The sequence below is a fragment of the Amphibalanus amphitrite genome, unplaced genomic scaffold (assembly GCF_019059575.1).
Source record: "Amphibalanus amphitrite isolate SeventyFive unplaced genomic scaffold, NRLGWU_Aamphi_draft 000000F_arrow, whole genome shotgun sequence".
Lineage (NCBI taxonomy): Eukaryota > Metazoa > Arthropoda > Thecostraca > Balanomorpha > Balanidae > Amphibalanus > Amphibalanus amphitrite.
Window position 1 is genome coordinate 2,414,341 of NW_024881498.1, and position 20,540 is coordinate 2,434,880.

The window sequence follows — 20,540 nt, forward strand, 5'->3', positions numbered from 1 at the left end:
TTTCCGAGCAATAGCCTGTTTAATAAGTGTTTATGCCGATTCTAATGCTAACCCTATGGCGCACATGAGCACGCGCCACGGGCGCACCTCCGGCCGCATCGTGCCCAAGATTTAATACGACCTGTTTTATTACGTGACCCACGAGTGGCAAAAATTTCACCCTCCTGCGTCCATCGAAAGCGCCGCAATAAGCGTTTTTGGGAGTAACCCCGACGGCGGCGGCGTGGGCGGCGGACTTTTTAAGATTTATAATAGTAGATACCAAACGGTAGCTCCAAGCGTGAAGACTGAAGAACACATCTAAACACACAAAAATGGCGAGCTCTCACTTGGTTATAATGTATTTGCACCGCAAAGATTTAAAGACGAAAATATAACTTCACATAATTGATGTCAAACACAAATAGACTTTTAAAAAAGTACCCCAAAGTTCCGCTTCGACGATCTCTCTAGATAGCAAGGATGAAGGAATCATTGCACTACAAGATCCAACAGTCATTTCTTGCGACTTTTTGCGACTTTGGATGTTAGTAGCCAAAAATTAACCCGCGGCGGACCGGTGCTTGGCGCCAAACGCGCCGGGCCGGGAGGTGTTTGAACATTCCCTTTTAACTCGGCTCCTGGGCAACATAGCGACACCCAGTAAGTGACATTCGAAAGAGAGTCCAAAATTCCGGATAAAGTAATTGGTCATTTTAAGGTCAGGTCAAAGGTCAGGTCACCAGGGGTCATGAAAGGTACAATTTTGCATATTTCAGCATTTCTCGAAACATCGGCCCTTACCTCGGGGACCAATAGAGCTACATCGTCGCGGAAAATCGCATTCAATTTTTAACCCTCGCCGGACCTATTGGTTTTCTAAATGCGCCCCGGCCGAGGGGGATGGGGTACGACCCCCCATCGCAGTTTTGCCCCTGAAAGAGCTAGAGCGTCGCGGAAAAAAACGAGCGTGTGCGCCGTTACAAGACGCAGCGACTGGTATCCGATTTTAAGGTATCAGGTCAACCGCTGACCTCTGAGGTCAGGTCGAGTGACCCAAGGCACGGGCTCAGTTTTTCATACACAGCTTTGCAAAAAAAAGGTGGCAGAGCCGCAAATTTGGCATCGTCGTGTTTGCCTCGCTTAGGCGCGTCGAATGGTATACTTTTTGTTTGGGTGAGCTCAAGTTCAGATGTTGGCCTCGGGTCAAGGTCAGGTCAGCGTTTCCCAGGTCACGAGGCTGGTCAAAGGAGGTCATGTCGCATACGACTCGATTTGGGAGGTCCTTTTGAGTCCATTGGTGGCTCTCCTGACCCGCTAGCTCAATTTGATCGGAGTTTTTGGCGAAAAAAAAACTCTTATGACCCTAGTGACGTCATAAATGACGTCATGCAAGGTCAACAATGCAAAAGTGAGGCATCGAGCCTTGCAAGGAGTGCATGAAATCACGATACGATTCCGTGTGCTTGAGATAGTTAGCTTAGGATCATTCTTGGCGCCAAAATAACAGTTTATGCATTTTCTCATTGACTTAGAATGGTGAGGTCACGTGACCGACCTGACCTTATGTGACCTTGACGAAAAATCAGAGATTAAAAGCTGTGAGATCTCTAGGGGCTACAAGTCTAGGTCTAGGTCATGCAAATCTTAATTCCCTTTGAAAGCGCACTGATTTCATGCACTCTCATTGCAAAGCACTATTTTTTAGTTAAAAAATAGTCCTAAAATCCTTAAAGATTTTAGGACCGTGCAGGGGTTCACTTATGACGTCATAGGTCGGTGACCTGAACGGATCTAAACATGCAGTTGTTTTACCAAATCTTTTTCTCATTTTAAAAGGTCTACATAGTTCCTTCGCCATCAAAGGAAGTCAAATTCACTCATGAGTGGACTCAGTTTCGAATTCTGTCAATTTGGCGGTCAGCGTCGCTGGCAACGGTTAACGAGTATGGTCGGATGTGACACGTATACTATAACTTCGCGGTTCGTCGGAAAGTCATTTCATCCACAAAAGAAATGAAATATACCATTCGAAAGCTGGCGGTGAGCTGATTCCAAAAATGTATTTTTTTATCGAAACCGTTCGATGGCCTTTTCCAAAAATTGCGTTTTTGTAAAAAAAAAAAACGCAATATTTTTTATTGTACGAGCTGTTCAGGACATTCTTGAGATCATTGGCATGTTTTTTCCAGTGAAAGCTGAATGCCAAAAGAAGAATATGTAGCGAAAATATTCTCAATTATTAATATGTGTCTCTCACAGCCGGCAACAAGGCGCAATCACACAACTCAGTGCAACGATGGATCAAAATAAGCCACATAAAAGCGTGAAAGACCCTTATCGACGCGCAGACCAGCGCTCTCGGCTGTCTGACGGGCCGCGGAAGGGAGGTTCGGCTGTCGCCCTTCTAAACGGACGTCATATTTGTTAATTTAACGATTCAAGTCGGTACTTAAGTTATTCAGGATACCTGAGAGGAAGATTCATTGCTCTGTCATTTTCACATCATGTATGAATTTGCATTCGTTTAATATGTCCATATGTCCACTTTGCTCAACTCAGCTAGTCATTAGGAAAGTTGGCCCCGCTGAGCTGTCAGAGGTTGTACCGGCCTCAGCTGGGCTGGAGTGGGAATAGCGCCCACCCCGCTAACTTTCCTGGCGCGGGCATTGAGCGCACGGGGCGGAGTAAAACCTGCATAAGGAAATGTAAGTTAAAGCATGTTGTAAATCTAGTGGAACGATGAACTTTCTTCGCAGGTATCCTGAATAACTTTGATAGCGATATGGATAGTTAAACAAACAAATATGACACTTGTTTAGCAGGACGAGACTAGAACGTTTCTTCCGTGGCCCGTCAGACTGGCCTATAGTGCCGGGTCTTCGAGTAGATAAGGGTCATTTCACGCCTCTGTGTGGCTGAACTTGATCCATCGTGATGCTCAGTTGTGTGATTGCGCCTTGTTGCCGGCTGTGAGAGGCGCATATTAATATTTGAGAATATTTTTTGCCGCATATTGCTCCTTTGGCATTCAGCTTTCACTGGAAAATGAAAAATCATGCCTATGATTTCAAGAATGCCGTTGCTTAAAAATTATTACCATTTGATATAAACGCAATTTTTGAAAAAGGTCATCGAACGATTTCAATAAAAAAAAATAATTTTTTTGGAATCAGCTCACAGTCAGCTTTCGAATGGTATATTTCGTTTCTTTTGTGGATGAAATGACTTTCTGACGAACCGTGACATATTGAATATCAGCGTGGGTTTTCTTGAAGCTCTCGTAGGCCCAGCATTGGCTGGCATGAGACCCTCTTCGGCAGTGGCGAGTGGGCCCTGCCAAATGAGCGTGGCTCTACGACACTTAACCCGCGCGGGGCTGGGGGGGGGGTAAATTTTACCCCCCCCCCCTCGCGAATTTTGGCAATATCTCAAAAACGGCGGCGCGCAGCGCCGCCAAACTTTCAGTACCTTTTCTTACATCAATTTGACATGTTCCCTGAAAATTTGAGCGAAATCCGTCGGAAACTTTTTGAGAAATTGACGTTTTAGTGACGTCATGTTCGCCATTTTCGCCTAAAAAACGGCAAAATTTCAAACGCCGCTAACATCTTCATTTTTAAAGGAATCAAGACGTAACAAAAAAGGTTATACGCCTTTCTACTTTGTCTATCAAATGGCTATCTCGGTTTTTTGAAAATTTTGGATTTTGACCCAATTTTTTCAAAAAACTGACTTTTTTGGGAAAATAGTTATAAAATCCAAAATTTTGAGTGTATCGAAAAAAACGGAATATATGTCAGAGAAGTGGTCTATGTGCACCTATATACCAATTTTTAGAAGAATCGGTTCAAAAATGTGGGAGTTATTCAAAATTTTATGACGTCACGACACACAAAAAAAATTGAAAAATGAATTTTTTGGAAGTTCTAGACCTCGTACGGAAACAAAAATAACACCATTCGATTCGCCGTGAAAAGCTGCATCAGATAGACACCTTTTTAGGCCTTAACAACCAACTTTAAAATTTGACCTCACTTGACCTGACCTTGACCTGACCTCGACCTGAAATTCATCCAGAGGTGGTCCATATCACTTATTCAGTGTGCCTATTGAATTCTATGAGTAAAATGACCCATAAAACATGTGTCGCACATGCCCTTTTCTATATTTTGTTTTTGGTGACCTGACCTGACCTGACCTGACCTGACCTTGACCTCGACCTCTGAATGATATTGTATGCAACGAACATTGTCTTGGTAGCCTAAAAGCACGTTTTGGGCAATCAGTCTCAGTCCATGACTCCATTCTTCGGCAACTACGGTGCAAGGCCGATACTGTAGAAACTTGCAATTTGTACCCTTGACCTGACCTTGACCTTGACCTCAAACTTAAAACTAAGTACATGTTTATAGTTGTTCGTGATGGGATCTTTCGATTGGCGTTCGAATTTTCCAAATCGGACCATTAGTTCGGGAGATAACAAGGGGGGTAAAATTTACCCCCCCCCCCCAGCCCCGCGCGTTCGGCTGGAGACCCCAGCCCTGCGCGGGTTAAGTAAGTGGGGTAATTTGAACATGTGGGGCAATTTGAACATGGTATGAATAACACAAAATTACGGAAAACCATAAGTGGCGCGACAATAAGACCTATGAGGGAAATTATCGTTACTAAAAGGGGTATCATATGAACGGGGTTTAAAGTTTCAGGGAAAGAAGATGTTGACGCACACTGCAAAAAAAAAACAATTTTGCAAGTAAAAACCCCTAACAACACGTCATTGCAACTTCGTTGCAGTGCAAAGTCTTATATAACTACATAGTGCCTAATACGCAACGGCTATTGTTGTACAATGAACTAATAAGTGCCTTCAATCCAAGAAATTTGCTTTTGAAATCTGTTTTTAAATTTGACAAAATAAATTATAGTGTGGGGTACCTAATTTGAACAAAGTGTGAGAGTTTTAATGAAGACATGGATAGCTCCGAAAAAACAACGCTCCTTGTTTTTGTTTTTGCCAATGTCTTCGATCCAAAGCAGAAGCACATAATTGATGACAGTCTTATAAAATGTATGCCTTATGTCCGTCCAATGTCCGGCATTTTTGTTGATCTTCCGCCAAAAAATGTTCAAGTCAGCAATTTGTCCTAATATGTCCGAAAGTTATGCAGAAATCAACACTCAAATTCATCATTTACATTGCTTATAATCTAAATTTACCAGCCGACAAGTGTTTTTTATGTTGAGAGCTTCACTAAGCTTTCCATTCGCCAATCAACGCCATGCAAGATTACTTTTTAAAAATGCTAAGTGTAGCAAGCCATCGTACAATGTTGTCCAGTCTGCTACCTTTGACCAACCAATTCCGTATTGGACATAGGACAAATCGAAACTGTGAATGTCCAGGTTCCCATCGGCACCACTATAACAGATGAAGTAAGGTTGGGAGAGTTTTACTTTTATCGAACGGAAATGATAGACGTTCTGTGAATTGAAGATAGGCGACTTCTGTCGACTTACCGGTGTGCAGCGTGCAGATATTGATACCCTGCACTGCAACGGTTATTTCTGTTGTGTTTTTTTTTTCCAAATAAAGGTATGTTTAGCATTGTTCTGCCTATTTGTTTATGGATCAAACAACATCGGTGCTGGCGAGATTATCATTTTTATGGGAAGTAAAGGCAGTATGTTCAAATTACCCCACGGTGGGGCAATTTGAACACACCGTGACTCGGTGGAGAAGTGAGGCTATGCTATTCAAACTATACTCGGCTCGTCAAAAAAATGAGGCTTACATGGTGGAAGGAAGTGATATTTGCGCTACTGAAACAGTTTTTCTTTATCCAGTGTTGAGCTGGAATTTGGTGCGACGAGGAAGACTTCAAAATATGTTCAAATTACCCCCACCCTACCCTACGACCTTGGGTTGGTGCTGTGCAGCTCAGAAGCCCAGTGGTCACCCCGTATGCCGACTTGGTTCCTTAAAGTGACCATCCCACCTTAACCCGCGCCCCGTAGGGCTACCGGCGGACCCTACCACCCGTAGGGGGGGGGGGCGTTTCGCCCCCCCCCCCCCTAAGATCTCGGAAATTTACCGGCCGATTTTAAAAATTCGAACGGCGTCCGATAGCCCCACCCGGGAACTACCCTGTGACCAAATTTCATTGACCTAGGTCAAACCGATGACGTCACAGGTCAGCTCAAAGGTCAGATTTTCACCGTTCACAGGCATTTCAGGAAATTTGTTGTGAAATCGAGTAAATTGGTAAGTTATTGAAAACCATCGATGGTACATTGTTCGTCAAAAACAGGGGTCGGCAAATGGTGGGGCATGCCCCCTTTGGGGGTAATGGCGCCCTTCGGCGGGGGGTAATGAGGGCCTCTGAGAAAGCCTCATCTTTTTTAGAATTAATGGCTCCCTTGATGGGACAAACATCGCAACTGTTGTGCCCCAGGATTCAAAGATTAGTCGAGGTCAAACTCACAAAGCATGAACTGATTAGCTGGCGCATGCCAATTTTCATGTATGATGTAGCTGCTCACCATTCCGTACAGTCGTGGAAAGTAACTGTCATGTACTAGCCGGCGCTCGTCTATTGGCGTTTTCACAGTCACTAACGCAAGGGAGAGGAGTCGTCCATTGCACCCTGACCTGAGCATCTCGGTCTCTGAGCTGGAGCTTTGCAGAAAAATTGAGCGTGTTGCCCGTGAAGATAAGCAGCCGCTGCTACCCAATTTAAAGGTCGTTGGTCATTGGGTGACCTTCCATAGGTCAATAACAACTGCCGAGTTAATCGGGTCCTGCTGTAACTTCTTGAAGTGAGATTTTGTGGCCTGCCATGGTCTCAAGAAAGATCTCACAAATCAACGGTTATTCGGGTTAAGGTCATGCCATTTTCAGGACAGATAAAAATGATCGGCTCGATGGTACAGTTTTTTTTTTCGTGATCCGACCCTTTTAACGTGATCTATTCTCGAAAAATACCCGCTACCCCTATACGTATGGGGGTTAACCCGCGCCCCGCTGGGGCTCCTGGATTTCCACGCCCTGCTGGAGATGGAGGCTGAACACCCCCTATTAACTTGGCTCCTGGGTCACTAGCGAAACGCCGTAGTCGGCGATCGAAAGAGCGTAAGAAATGATGAAGAAAAAACTGGTCACCTTTTAGGTCAAATCAAAGGTCAGGTCACCAGAGGTCATCGAACGTAAAATTTCGCCAATTTCCAGGTCAACCTTTGACAATTTTCGACAAACTGGCCTATAGTTAGCTCAGGCAAGGATAGAGCTACAGCGCTGCGGAAAAACGCATTCGATAGGTCTCTTAACGTTTTTTCTGATGCCTGCCCTCAGATTCAACCGAAGATGGTTTAGCCTGCAGGAGACAAAAACTGCCAAAATGTACGTTGCTTGCTGATAGTATTTCTTAAATAACTTTTCACTCAAAACTTGCAAGAGCTTACTTTTATCAGCATCGTGATCCTCCCGTCGAGAAGCATCGAAGGTTTTGTTGCACATCAGTCGATCCGTATCGTCGAGCTGAACACATCTAAGGCATTTTCATCGCTCTGAGATGCCTTTATCAAAAGTTATTAGCGAATAGCTGTTAGATACCATTCATGACCTGAAATGACCTCAGGGACATACAGTGGGGTTACGGGTGCAATTTTCCGGTTCAGCGGTCATGTTTACTTGTAAATAAGAGTGTCACAGTGTTAGGAATGACACTGGTCCAAAAGAGGCGCCTTTCAATTTTCTACCATTGACTTTGCGCCCTCTCCCATTGATAAGGGGAGAGGGCGTGAAATTGACCTGAACTTGGGTCACCGACATCAAATCTCCGAGATACAAATTTTGTACATGTTGTTGCCTTTATCAATTCCTGAAAGTTTGAAAGAGATCTGTCACTCAATGCAGCTAAAGCAGGCGTTGCAGTCTTTACTGAGGTGAGGTCACTTGACGTGATCTGGTGACCTGACCTTGAGTGACTCTGGTCTGAAATATTCACAACATGTGCAGAAACGATGTATGATAAAATGTTCCAAAATGGTGGCGCTCCGTGCCAACATTTTTGAGATATTTGCGAGAAACCGCAGGGGAGGGGGCCTGCGTTTCTCGCAGATATGGTACCCGAAGAGTCACGGAAAAGTATGGAATTTCAGTAACCTTGGTTGTATCACCAATGGGGTCTGGTAACTAGGTGGGGGTAATGGCCCTGCCTGGCGCCAAAAAAGGGGGCACGACCCCGGAGGACCTGCCGACCACTGGTCAAAAACATACTTCGCTATCTGAGGTCACTGATACCAGGTCAGGTCACAGAGGTCAGGTCACTGGAGGGTCACAATATGAAAGTGTCGTGTGATACATGTTTTATGGTCCATTTTACATGACAAATGCGATTATGTGGGTCAGGCAGCCTTTGGGGCCAGCTAAGGTCACGTTTTGGTGAAGGTTAGGTCAAGGTCAGGTCATATAAGGTCAAATTTCAAAGTTTATATTTTTGCATAAAATGGGTATCGATTCGATGCAGCTCGTCACGGGGAGTCCAATGGTGGTCTTTGTTTTGCCCTAAGTGGTCTACAATTGCCAAAAATCGAGTTTGAAAATTTGACGTCATCATTTTTGAACAGTTTTTTTTTTCGCTATAACTTGGCCAAAAAACGAGATATCGATCTGAAATATGGTATGTAGATAGAAGACGTCAGGTACTATCACATATATTCCGGTTTTTTTCGAAACTCAAAAAACTTTTTGGATTTTTTGGCTAATATATCCAAAAAATTGTATTTGATTTTTGGGGGTCAAAACTCAAAAATTTCAAAAATCCAATATAGCAGTTTTGTAGCCCTGTCAATTCTACACCTTTTATGATTTTTGATCATTTTTCTGTATCTTCAAAGCTGTAGGCCTGACAGCTCTTCTCGCGAAGGTCTTTTTTCGGTCGAAAATGGCAGAACATGACGTCACTCTGACGTCATTTGTGGCCAACCTATCATAGCCTCTGGAGAAAATTTTGGTCACAATAAGTAAAATTGATGCCCGGAGGGGTCATGAAAGTTTGGTGGCGATATCTCCAGCCGTTCAGGAGATATCGACGGAAAAGGACAGGGAGGGCCGAAACGCCCCCCCCCCCCCCCCCTACGGGGCGCGGGTCCCCCCCCCCCCCCTACGGAGCGCGGGTTTTAACATTAGTTTTGAGTTGAGATACCCAAATTGGTGGCCATGGCCTGCAAATACCGGTTTGGGCACTCACAAGTCACAACATCGAAAAATGCTTTAATTCGGAGATATGGAATTTTAAACTTGCAGTTTTCGGATTCTAAGGGGCTAATGCATTGGAATACCCCCTTAGAATTTGTGACGTCAGCGGAGATCTAACGATTTTTAAATCTTTTACTAAAACGTTTGGTAGCAGGCGGTGGTATATGCTGCTTTGCGCGCAACAAGTGCCGCACTTTCAAATAAAGTGGCTAGGAACAGCGGAGATTCCAAAAAGTAAACAAAAGTAAAAGTCTATTATCTTGAAAACCGGTGAATATTTTTCGATGAGATTTGGTAGATATTCGTTTTCGCTCTTTCTGAACCGAGCGACATCACTTTCATATCAATTCATTAACTTTTTTGAAGGTGGGAGGGTCCCTTTAACCCGCGCCCCGCTGGGCTATTAACTTATTCAGCCATACGCGCCCTGCTGGGGGGGGGGGGCAGATTCTGCCCCCTTGTCTAACTTCTGAACCGATGCCACAGTGGGGATTTTTCCGATCTAGCGCGTCTTAATTCTAATTTTTTTTTTGGTTTTTGTTTTTTTTTGTGTCAGTGGGGCTAAAAAAATGTCTGAATTTTTCATATATGGCATTGTAATATCTGTACGTCCACAGCAAGACCAGGAAAAATGCGCCCAAAGTTGATACTCATGCGTGATTCCTCAATAGGCTCAGTAAGGCCCGAAAGTGTAGCTCAATTTCATTGTCCTGTCCTGTTGGTTTTATTCTTGCGAGGTCTTAACCATCGCCGGCCGAGGGGGGGGGGCGGGTGCCGCCCCTCATAGGTTTTTTTTCGCGATAGCTCCGAACACGCTGGCGATAGAGAGCTGAAACTTGGCATACCTGACCTTTGATTCAAGCCGGATCTTTTGGCACCAACCGCATTTTTGGGTCAGGTCAGGTCACTGACCTATGACGTCATAAGTGAACCTCTGCACGGTCTTCAGATGTCGCAACTTCGCAACGCCCTCACTGCCAGAGGAGATGTCACAGGGAAATGAAACTTGCAGGATCTAGTATCCATCTTGAGTCTCACAACTTGTATATCTCGGATTTTTCCTAAAGGTCAGGTCATTTTCGTGACCTCACCATTATAAGTCAATGGGGAAAAAATGAAAACTGCTATTCTGGCGCCGGGAACGATCTCCAACTATCTCAAGCACACAGAATTGTGATTTGATGCACTCCTTGCAAGGTTAGATGCGTCACTTTTGCAATGTTGACCTTGCGTGACGTCATTTATGACGTCATCAAGGTCATATTAGTTTTTCGTCAATAACTCCCGATCAAATTGAGCTAGCGAGTCGGGAAAGCCACCAATGGACTCAGGAAGACCTGCCGAATCGAATGATATGCGACATGACCTCTTTCGACCAGCTTCGTGAGCTGGGGGTGCTGACCTGACCTTGACCTGAGGTCAACACCCTAGTTGACCTGACCCGAACAAAAAGTATATCATTCGAAGCGCCTGAGCGAGGCGAACACGATGCTGCCAAAATCGTGGCTCTGCGGCCGTTTTTTGCGAAGTTATTCACCAAAAACTGAACCGTACCTTGGGGCACTTGACCTGACCTCAGAGGTCACCGGTTGACCTGGGACCTTAAAAATCGGGTACCAATCTCTGCGTCTCGTAACGGCGCACACGCTCGTTTTGTCCGCGACGCGCTAGCTCCACCAGGGGCGAAACGGCGAGGGGGGGGGGGTCGTACCCGCCCCCCCCCCCCCTCGGCCGGCGCGTATGTAGAAAACCAATAGGTTCGGCGAGGGTTAAAGTTGCATATCTTCTGAAAGGCACCTTTATTAGGAATGGAATGGCAAACAGAAAGTATGCCACAACCTTACTAAGGTCACAAAAATGCAATTTACAAAAAAAAAAACTTACAGACACCATATTGAAGGAATGATATTCTAGATAAATGTAGGAAATCAACAATGTTTTCCACACTTTTCCACTCCGAAGCATATCCTATCGAATTCGCCACTTTCTCCTTTACAAGACAACGCCTAGTTTGGCTGCCGAAACTTGTCTGAACACGGAATATTCGCATTAGAGTATCTTAATACCCCACTCTAGGAGCGCTAGCGCAAACAGCACGATATAGGTATGTTCCAGACATAGGCGAATAATTTTACTTCGTGATCTATATGATGCATATTTTCTGAGACACATTAATTAGGAATAGGATGACAGGCGTAAATTCTACATACCGTAACCTTATTAACCCTCGTTCTTGTGGGGAGGAGGAGGGGTCGGATAAAACCAATCACTCGCGCAAAAAGCAGCGGATCGCGACGAAACTTTCGTTGCCCTCGAAATCATAAATTTTACATATAACCTAAAAATGTCATGACTCTGACCCAACTGACCTTTGACCTGTGGCATATTTCTCGAGACCATGTTTGGCCGGAATCGCGATTCGGCGTATGCCAGCTCACATCATCCACGGTTTCCAGTCTTTTTTTTTTGTGGTTTTAAACGTTCAAATATGTGAAATGATGTTGGTGCCATGCATTATGGTGGGTGTCAAGGTCACGTGAAGGTCAGGTCAAGGTCATTGACTTTTGATGACCTTGGTTCACTTTTTCGAGTTTTACTTGCTTCTAGAGTAGTTTGTGGTGCTGATTTCGAATTTAGCAACCATTTGAATATTTACGAAGTAAGGGAAAGTGGGGTAAGACGGTCAGGGTAGGTAAGACGGACACCCCTTCTGAAGACCAAACCAATAGCGCTACGAGCGAGAAAAATTAGGACCAGAGTTGCCTTTCCCACTACACACCACCATTGAAGTCTGGTGAATTTGTGTTCAGTCGATAATCTTTTATTTTGATTTCTTTAAGGCCGCGTTCGATGTCTCCTCGGACGAAGAACATTCTACGCAGAATATTCTATTTTGCGTTCGATGAACCACACAGTCGGACGACGAGACCGGCCATTTTGTGCGCCACTTACACAATGTGCGTCAGTTTCGAAAAAGGCCCAAGTCAACGTTTCCATAGAAACCGCGCACAAATGTTAACAACTTCTGCAAACAGCTGCTGCGCCGCTTTTGAAATACGCGCCATCATCGCCTCTCTGCCCACCGTAGTACGCTCAAAAGATTCTGCGCGGACGGCAAAGATTCTACGTGACGTCACGTAGAATCTTTGCCGTCCGTGCGACATCGAACGGCATTTTGGGCCCGGACGGCATAGAATCTTCGTCGTCCGGGAGACATCGAACGCGGGGTAAAACACTCATTTCATTGAAAATATCCATAATGTATTGAGCAAGATTTTGTGTGCAGCACTATAGAGTTAAAAGCTCGCAATCACTTGTGGTACACTCATATGCCACCAGTGTTCAAACCGCGGATTTGCTTTGTATGCATCAAATTGTCCGCAGAGAAAAATCGTGCTGAACTTCTGACCGAAGCAATATTCCTTCGGCACAGTTTATTCTCGAATAATGAATGTGAAAAACGGTTCTACATGGCTTCTGAACTAGGGCTTATATACGAGCATACGCCTTCCGCACGAATCTCGTATACTGCCATTTCCGAAGCAGTTGATACCAACGAGCGACTGTATCAATGCAGCTAATCTCGGGCATTTGTTGCGAGCTGTGCTGGTCGGTGAAAGAAGCTGGCCGTCTTGCCCTACCCATGTGACCGTCTTACCCCATGGGGTGGGGTAAGACGGGTTCTTGCAAGGTTTTGCAAAAAAAAAATAGCTGCAGTTTATTTGTTGAATCAGGTCTAAGTCTCATCTTCTGGCAAATGGAAGTAAAATGTCTAAAAAAGGTTTTCACTCAGTTTCACGTTTCTATGACATTTCTAACCGGCCGAAAAATGGCTCCAAAGTTAAGGTGCCCGTCTTAGCCCACTTTCCCCTAGTTCTGGTGCCTTCGTACCATGTTACGAAGCTGTCAGTAGTAGGTGACACCTACTATGGATGGCCGGCAGGACGCCTACTGATTGACCTGACCTGACCTGACCCGACCTGGCCTAAGTGCATGAAGACATCGTCTGTGATCAAAACTATCATGAAATTCGTGATCAGCACCCCAAAATACCCCGTACCACCCTAACTTAACGAAGTTTCAAGAGGTCTCGATTTCCCAACTTTAGTTGAGTCATTACACTGACTTGGAAAGTCAACTAATGACCTTGGACTTTGAAATTGGATATATTCAGCCTCATCTCGTCATAGACAGCACGCTTGATTTTTCCGCGAAGCTCTAGCTTGATCAGGGGCCAAACGGCTGAGCCGGGGGTCCAATTGGCCCCCCTATACTTTGTTGATTATGCTCAAGCATAAGTTTGCCCCTCACTGTAAATGTCTTTTTGAACACAATTTGAACACAATTTTGAATACAATGTGCGCTAACCAGTTTTCTCAGTAATTCAGCTAGCAATTATCGTGCTGTGTTCAAAGAGACGTTTAGGGGAAGGAGGGTGAATTGCGCCTCCTTAAGGAAAAACGCTAGTTGCAAGAAAACCGCTGGAGATATAAGCATGCACTGGTAACCATTGCAAAGAGGAGCTCATTGGCTACGATTTAAGAGCCTCCCGATCAATTAAGAATGTTTCGTTTGCTTCTGACAGCTGCTTTTTCAGAAATATGCAAAAGGGCGCATTTGCCAACAACTGCTGTAAATTGCGCCAGGGGGATGGCGCAATTAGAACCCAATTGCGCCCTATACTTTAACATGGCTAAGTGAATGAGACGGGATGCATACACCCGGGCAGTCTAATGTCTGTGCGGCTTGCTTAAACATTTATAATGTTATTCAGGCTGGATGAATAATAAATATAGATATAAATTGCGATGTTTTTTGCCCAGGTAGATAACTTTAAATGTGTCCGTACGCTTGTAAAAGTGCAACGAAAACGTTTACTGTAACCGACTAGATATATGTGAACGTATGCGCCTATACAGTTAAATTTTCAATCGGTTCTCTCAAAATTAATAATTTTATCGTTTTGACAACTTAATGACATCAGTTTTTACTTTTTATCATAGCTGTCACTTTTCACGCCTGAGTCCATGTTGAAAATGTCGTATTTTGTCAATTACACCAAAAGTCGTGGCCTAAATGGCAGCTGCATTATTAGTTTGACGATAGAGATAATTTGCGGACTGACGACAGCGGGCTGCTCCCTTGCCTGACATTAAATTCCTTCTTTATCGCAATCAGTTAAAGGGACTATCCCACCTTCTAAAATGTTGTTAAAACCAGTTAAATTGTGCCCGACTTTATAGATTGGATGACCAGGAACACGGTTCTGGCATTTATTTTTCATTAAACATTTTAGGCTTCCCATATTCCAAACACAAACTTTCAAATATGTGACGTCACAGCCAAAAATTACCTCCTTCCCCAGGCCACATTACTGTCATAAAGCTGATTCTTTTTACTCTGTAGGCACCACAACAAAGTTCAGACCAAGTTTTAAGCGATTTTTCAACGAACAACCCCATTTAACCCGCGCCCGGCTGGGGGTCCTGGATTTCCACGCCCTGCTGGGGGGGGGGGGGGTGTATGAACACCCCCCCTTGTAACTCGGCTCCTGGGCCATGTAGCGATACGCGGAAGGCGGCGTTCGAAAGAGCGTTAAAAATAATGACGAAATCATTTCGGTCAATTTTTTGGTCAGGTCAAAGGTCAGGTCACCAGAGGTCATTGAAGGCAAAATTTCGCCGATTTTCAGGTCGTATGTCGAAAATTTCCAAGAAGCCAACGCATAACTCGGGAACCAATAGAGCTACAGCGCCGCGGAAAAGCGCATTCGATAGCCCTATTAACGCCCTTTCTGAGTAATTCTCTCAGATTTGACCTAACGTCAACGGTTTTGCCTGCAGGGGGCAAAAACTGCAAAAATAGCCGATTTTTTCGGAAACAGTTTTTCTGCAATAACTTTTGACCCAAGCCTTGTACGAGCTTACTTTCACCGGCATCGTGTTCCTCTTGTCAAGACGCATCGAATGAACTATAACTTGACCTTGAAAGGTCAACTTGAAAATTTGACCTCAGGTCAAGGTCATGACCTGACCGGAAAGGGTCATGTTGCATATCAGTCGATCCGTATCGTCGAGCTGAACACATCTAAGGCGTTTTCATCGCTCTAGCATGCCTCTATCAAAAGTTATTTGCGAAAAACTGTTAGATACCATTCGTGACCTAAGATGACCTCAGGGCATAAACAAGGGTCACGGACACCATTTTCATGTTCAGTGTGTCTAAACCACTTGTAATTCGGTGTTTGGGAGTGTTTATAATGTCTTTCATCCAAAACAGGCGCATTTCAATTTTCTCCCATTGACTTATAATGGGGAGGTCGCAAAATTGACCTGACCTTAGGTCATCGATATCAAAATTCTGAGATATACATTTTGTACATGCTATTGCTCTTAGCAATCGCTGAAAGTTTCAAAGCGATCGGTCACTCGGTGTAGCTATGACAGACATTGAAACTTTTTATGAGGTGAGGTCACTTCAAGTGACCTGGTGACCTGACCTTGAATGACCTTGGTCTGAAATTTTCACAACATGTGTAGAATTGATGTATGATAAGGTGTACCAAAAACGGCGGCGCTCCGCGCCGCCGTTTTTGAGATATTCGCGAAAAACCACAAGGGGGGGGGTGTTCAAACACCCCCCCCCCCCCCCAGCAGGGCGCGGGTTAAATCAGAATGACTAAACGAGGTGACGTCACACTAACGGTCGCTCCATGTTGAAGATAGGGCCTTGTACAAGGCCCATTTTCAAATGAAGGGAACGAATTTCTTCAACACCAAGAGGCCGGGGGGGGGGGGTGCAACCTATGATAGATAGTAGTTTCTGAACCTCGCCGCAAACTTGGCTATCTCAACTCAAACCCCATGTTAAAGGTGGGATAGGCCCTTTAATGATGCATTCATACTGTCGTGATACAATGACTACACCATTATTCTATTTGCGCCCCCCTGGTGCAATTGCCATGGGCGCAATTAAAATTGAGGTACTTTTTAATAAAAGCATAGAAGTTATCATAAAGATGTTGCAGGAAGTTTACGGTTTCAGTGATATACAATGAAAAATGGGTTTTTCTTTTTAAATATCACTCTGAAAATCACACAAATATCGTAAATTTTTATAGCCAACGGTTCAAAATACTGCAAAAAAGTTAAAAAACGCCATACCATCTTTGATGGCGTAATGAGCCTTGCTGATTGGCTTCATCGGAGTGTTTGGGCCGTAAAATGAACAATCCAGTGGTAAAAATAATGTTTTCGAACACAAAATTCTAAACATGCCATTGAATCCGTGGGAATGTAGGTGGGCGCAATTGGTTAGGAGGGCGCAATACACCCACTTTCCCCTACAGTTAGGGGCAAACTTTAAAAAAATATACCTAAGGTTTGCCCTCTACGAATAAAGACGTGCTAGATCGGAAAAAAAAACCACTGTGCGATGGTCGTAGAAAGACGGGGAAAACGGCAATCGAAAGCTCCCAACAAGGCGGATCTTAAGAGCCAAATTTTTTGCTTGAGTAGGTCAGAGATCAGATCAAGGTCAGGTCAAGGGTAAAAAATGCAAGTTTCTACAGTATCGGCCTTGCACCGTAGTTGCCGAAGAAATAAGAATGGACTGAGACTGATTGCCCAAAACGTGTTCTTAGGCTATCAAGACAATATTCGTTGCATACAATATCATGCAAAGGTCAAGGTCAAGGTCAGGTCAGGTCACCAAAAACGAAATATAGAAAAGGGCATGTGCGACACATGTTTTACGTGTCATTTTATTCATAGAATTCAACAGGCACACTCAATAAGTGATATGGACCACATCTGGATGAATTTCATGCCGAGGTCAGGTCAGGGTTAGGTCAAGTGAGGTTAAATTTTGAAGTTGGTTGTTAACCCACGAGCCGCTGGGGGGGGGGCATTAAGTTGCCCCCCCCCCTTTACGTTTTGTGGAATATCTCCGAAACCTGATGAGCTAAGAACGTGAAACTTGGCATAGCTTTAAATGAATACCTACGCTATGCTTGAGGAAAGTTTGGTGGTTGTAGCACTTAGATGACGTCACAGTGACGTCATAAAGTTTTGTCGTTTTCCAATATGGACCGTTTCTGATGTCGCTGAGCATGAAACTCAACTGTAAAATAACTAGACAGCACCTGCTGTCATCCTAAAACATCTAAGTACGCTTCCATCTAGTTCCTGACCAATAATCGGCCTTTTATATTCGGTTCCGTGTATCTGATGTATCGTGAGGAATCTGAGAGTCGCAAATCTATAATTTGACTTATGACGTCACTGTGACGTCATTTCAAGTGGGATCGACACCAAATTTGGACACAACCTCGGTTAGGTATTCGGGAAGATGTGTGCAAAGTTCACTTCTCTATCTCCTCGCGTTGCGACGATATCGTCGCAGAAGTAAAGGGGGCAGCTATATGCACCCCCCCCCCCCCCGAGAGCGGCCGGCGGGTGGCGCGGAGGCCCAGCGGCCGCCGGGTTCAGACCTAAAAAGGTGTCTATCTGATGCAGTTTTTCACGGCGAATCGAATGGTGACATTTTTGTTTCCGTAGGAGGTCTAGAGCTTCGAAAAAAAATCATTTTTCAAACATTTTGTGTGTCGTGACGTCATAAAAAATTAAATAGCTCCCACATTTTTGAACCGATACTCTCTAAAAATTGATATGTAGGTGCACATAGACCACTTCTCTGACATTTATTTTGGTTTTTTCGATACACTCAAAACTTCGGATTTTATAATTATTTTCCTTAAGTCAGTTTTTGAAGAAAAAAAAATCTGCCAAAATCCCAGATTTTTACAAAACCGAGATAGCCATTTGATAGACAATTATGTGGGTCAGGCAGCCTTTGGGGCCAGCTTTGGTCACGTTTTGGTAAAGGTCAGGTCAAGGTTAGGTCAAATTAGGTCAAAGTTCAAAGTTGATATTTTGCATAAAATGGGTATATTCGATGCAGCTCGTCACGGGGAGTCTAATGGTGGTCTTTGTTTTGCCCTACGTGGTCTAGAATTGCCAAAAATTGAGTTGGAAAATTTGACGTCATCATTTTTGAAGTTTTTTTTTTCGCTATAACTTCGCCAAAAAATGATTATCGATCTGAAATTTGGTATGTAGATAAAAGACGGTAGGTACTATCACATATATTCTGATTTTTCGAAACTCAAAAAACTTTTTGGATTTTTTGCTAATATATCCAAAAAATGCTTTTTTGATTTTTAGGGGTCAAAACTCAAAAATTTCAAAAATCCGAGATAGCAGTTTTGTAGCCCTGTCAATTCTACACCTTTTATGTCCTGATCATTTTTCTGTATCTTCAAAGCTGTAGGCCTGACAGCGCTTCTCGCGAAGGTCTTTTTTTGGTCGAAAATGGCAGAACATGACGTCATTCTGATGTCTTTTGTGGCCAGCCTATCGTAGCCTCTGGAAAAAAAAAAAATTTGGTCAATGGTCACAATGCGTAAAATTGATGTCCAGAGGGGTCCTCAAAGTTTGGTGGCGATATCTTCAGCCGTTTAGGAGATCTATCGACGGAAAAGGACAGGGGGCCGTTTCGCCCCTCCCCCCCCCCCCCCTACGGGGCGCGGGTTAAAGTGTTGGTGCAGATTTTGAACATGGGCCAGAATGCCTCGTCGACCTGCCAGCCATACTTTGCAGTATGGATAACAGGTAGGTACTTCATAATATTTTTGTAGTGAAACAGGCCTAAGGTAAGGTAAGGTAGGTTGGGTAGGTTAGATAAAGTTTTGCTATTGCTGCTTGAAGTGTACTTGTTTCTTTTAGGAGTAAATGATTGTATGAACAAGTTTTCACCTCGATAGGTAAAAATTTGTGACAATATGGTCAATGGTGTGCTTTTTATTCAATTTTGAGCCCATCATGCAGATGGCTATTTTCGTGGCTATTTTCACCCAAATCTATGTGAATGTCAGTTGGTGACTTACCACGGAAATAAGCTAAAATTGGAGCGCTCTATTTTATGATCCTGTGACAGCACTGCCTCACATAGGGCCCTGTATAAAGGATCTAAAAATGACACCGTTTTTGGTAACCTTCTCACGAAACCACTTGGACCGCCTGAAAACTAATTGTTCCACCCTGAAAATGTCACGATTGATTGACAAATGAACAAGGAAAAGACTGGTCCTGAAATAATGCTCAACTCTGTAGAACATACTGAAATATGACTCCTAACTATGAGGATGTGTAGGTAAATCAACAAGACAATACAATGTAAAAACAATGTAGGTAAATCAACAACTTATCATGATGAATAATTTTTGTACATTTATCTCCATATAAAATCAGCCTATTTTTCTGAAACACAACCTTTTGTTTTAAGATAATTACACAATTCAATTGTGAGAAAAATATTTCTGCCTGAGCAGCAGGATCAGCGTTATTTTAGGCTTATCAGGTGATTGGGGGGATCTATTTTTAACACTGGTGGCAAAATAGGATCAATATTTAGCTTATGTTTAGGACTGATTCCTTCTCTAAAGAAACATTTTGATTGTATTTTTACTAGTGTACGATAATATAAATATTTGATGAGTTCTTATTATGTTGATAAGTACCATTCACTGGTCAGGAAGTGTGGCCTTGCTGCGTAAGGGCCGATAACAGATCACACTTTTAGGGATATCTCTTCAACATGGAGCAGGGTCATAAAAAAGCTCTCTAATTTATCAAGCCCTTTTTACCATTTGATTGTTCACCCAACTCACCTGGGTCGACAGTCACCTGAGCATCGATAGCGAAGCGAGATGACAGCCAAAGCTCTTGGATGATTGTCTGCAAAGCAAAAGGTACCCACATTACCTATGTGCGGCCAAGCGAAACTGCATGTCAAGATCAAAATACCCGTGAGAGCAGTGTTTACTACCTTATCAATGTTGGACGCAAGAGCCAAGCTGCTACGCGCCATAGCCCAGAACAACATACCATCAATGTTTGACGTTAAAATCTTCTCACACACACCTACCCTACTCAGACCTATCTCACCTGTATTTCAATGTAAATTTGTATTTGAAGTCACGATGCCGTGCAGGGAAGGTAGGTAATCATACATTATGATTTATATCAAAATATGATGACTGACTATGATCATCAATATGATCAACTTGTGTGTTGCGCGCGCCGCAAACTGCGGCAAATGTGCTTCCAAACATGCATCTGGTAGCAAGATTACTTCATCATCTGGTAGGCAAAAAGTGAAGTTTTTAGCTCAGAAGGCAGGAAAGAAATAGGTACTCTTGGAAATGCTCCACTTCATGGATGTGGTTTGGGTTGATCAGCGG

The 20,540-nt window shown here is 43.8% G+C and overlaps 1 protein-coding gene across 1 annotated transcript in view; it reads right to left on the reverse strand.

Moving 5' to 3' along the window:
* The window catches only part of LOC122378900 (serine/arginine repetitive matrix protein 2-like), a 66,206-nt gene extending 45,872 nt beyond the window's left edge, over positions 1–20,334 (reverse strand). Inside the window, exons 1-2 of the mRNA XM_043360579.1 lie at positions 20,245–20,334; positions 19,968–20,034 (exon numbers count right to left, since the gene is read on the reverse strand). The gene's annotated coding sequence lies outside the window, so the exon portion shown is untranslated. The remainder of the gene's footprint in view (positions 1–19,967; positions 20,035–20,244) is intronic.
* Between the last annotated feature and the right edge of the window lie 206 nt (positions 20,335–20,540).